At 35.3% G+C, this 1972-nt stretch overlaps 1 non-coding gene across 1 annotated transcript; it reads right to left on the bottom strand.

Annotated features, from left to right (window-relative positions):
• Positions 1–1511: 1511 nt before the first annotated feature.
• On the bottom strand, positions 1512–1630 carry LOC117212609. The gene has a single exon (XR_004488498.1). It is a non-coding gene; the product is annotated as a 5S ribosomal RNA (ribosomal RNA).
• Between the last annotated feature and the right edge of the window lie 342 nt (positions 1631–1972).

Below are 1972 nucleotides of genomic sequence, written 5' to 3'. Positions count from 1 at the left end.
AAAGTCAGTAAAAATTTAATTAAAAAAAATTAAACATAAGGTTTAACCATTGATTGATGGATAATTAGTATTCTTTCATGGACGATTGAATTCGGATCATTTTACACTACTCAACCGTCGAACTTAGTGGCGTGTTAAAGGGAACGCTAGGGCCCTGTAGGTTGATTTCCCCCCAGTAACGGGAATGACGACCGATTAATTGCGATCAATCATACAGAAAATATAACGAATTGATTATAAAAATAGTATGCTAATAAATAATTGATATTGTTTTACGAAAAGAATAACTGTTAGCATTTTATGCAAGCGTTGGATGAAAAAGGCCGACATTGTTTGACCGATATGTATCTTATTAAGCCGACTCTCACACCTTTTCCTGTTTCGCTTGCGCTGTCTTCTCTAAGCAATTCACTACTGTACAAAACTCTACTGTAATTCATCGCCAAGGAGACACGATTTTCGAACAACTATGAAGACAATACGTGTATGTGACTTTACGTATAAATGTTCGTGAAGATGAACGATGTGCATACGTCCACCTAAATGTATGAAATTTTACTCAGGTGGCTACACCTTTTAGGCCAAACGGTGTTCCATTGAATTCATAGTGAAAACGGGTTGTAGAAAAAACAGCTGGACGTCTCTGTTTCGAAGAAAAGTTGTGCCATTGTAGATTTTGGACTCGTGCTTGAAAGATTATCTCATCAGGTTATTTATATCACATAACTTGTGCTGTTTGGTTGGTTGGTTGGTTGGTTGGTTGGTTGGTTGGTTGGTTGGTTGGTAGACAAGTAATATGAACTTTATGCGCATAATTAATTTATGGTGTTACTGGTTTATTTAATCAACTATGTTATATCCGTTGTTTTCTATGATATCCGTTGCGTTATCATAGAAAGAGACTGGATTTGATTAGGAAAAGAAAACCAAGCTGTTTATGTTTCTTCCATCCAAAATCTTTTACAACGACCAGAACGTACAGCAATTAGTATGGTTTCACCTTCTTTGTCTTTTTAACGTGAAAGTAAATATTCACTTAAACCACGAATGACATAATGGATTAGACGTATGTAATGAATATTCGGTATCGAGTTTGCTATATGTTAACAAATTTATTACATCGTCATCCGTGGAATAAAAATTGGAATAAATATAAATAGCCGTTTTGTGCAAACGGCGGCCATAGAGTGTGGAAAGTAAAAACTACTGCAGGAATCAGTGTAATAGATGCATAGATAATTGGTGCGTTAAATCTATTGTGCAGTTCATGAATTATAGCGCACAGTACTAGTGTATAATGTACATGAAATTACACTTACGTGCTAGACAACAATTTATAAGTAGTACGTGATTCAGCAATAGTCTATTGACTTTCAAACAAGCGTACTTGAATGTATAACGAATAACCACGACATTGACATACGCTGTAATGCTAAAAGTATATTTTTAACACGATGTACATGACCATAAATTATTAAGAAAAGTAGGAAGAATTGGAAAAAATTAAAAAAAGCCAACACCACACGGAGTTCCCAAGCGGTCACCCATCTAAGTACTATCCGTGCCCTACGTTGCTTAACTTTCGTGATCGGACGAGAACGAGTGCACTCAACGTGGTATGAGAGTTGGCTGAAGTGAGTAATTTTGTTACTTGCTCTTAATATTCAGGAAAAAAGAAGTGGTCAGTTGACTGTAGACCTCCGAGCAGGACGGACCTCTCAGTACGCGCGTCAAAGTAGACAAACATTCATTAAAGTAGAAGGAATAAGTGACAAAAAGTGAAAAATATTGCATTGACATCATCTCTATAAATACAAATAAGAATAAAAATAAAATAAAATAAAATAAGACAAAATAAAATTGTATAAAAAGATAGAAGTTACCGATAATGAAGCCAAAAGCAACGAAACGGAACCCACCGTGGACCCGATAAAAAAAGCCATCAAGAGAAAAATAATCACACAAAAAACAG

The sequence above is a fragment of the Bombus bifarius genome, unplaced genomic scaffold (genome assembly GCF_011952205.1).
Source record: "Bombus bifarius isolate JDL3187 unplaced genomic scaffold, Bbif_JDL3187 scf7180000008327_frag, whole genome shotgun sequence".
In the NCBI taxonomy this organism is placed as follows: domain Eukaryota; kingdom Metazoa; phylum Arthropoda; class Insecta; order Hymenoptera; family Apidae; genus Bombus; species Bombus bifarius.
Note: the sequence above shows the minus strand (reverse complement) of the source record. Positions and strands in the feature narration are given on the sequence as shown.